Raw genomic sequence first — 201 nt, forward strand, 5'->3', positions numbered from 1 at the left:
CATTTTGTCCCATATGCATAGTAGTCACAACCTTTAAGTGATAGTTTTTTTTTTCCTTAACTTGCCATAAAGCAGCCCCGATCCACCAACTACCCACCATAGAAAGCTGCTTGCTATAGGGGCACTTGTGTAGGCTTGCTCCCGAGCTAGGTCTTTAAGTCCATAGCCACGCCCCCTACTCCCTCCTCACTGGCTGTGATT

Source organism: Pelophylax lessonae (genome assembly GCF_965119305.1).
Source record: "Pelophylax lessonae genome assembly, chromosome: 10".
Taxonomy (NCBI): domain Eukaryota; kingdom Metazoa; phylum Chordata; class Amphibia; order Anura; family Ranidae; genus Pelophylax; species Pelophylax lessonae.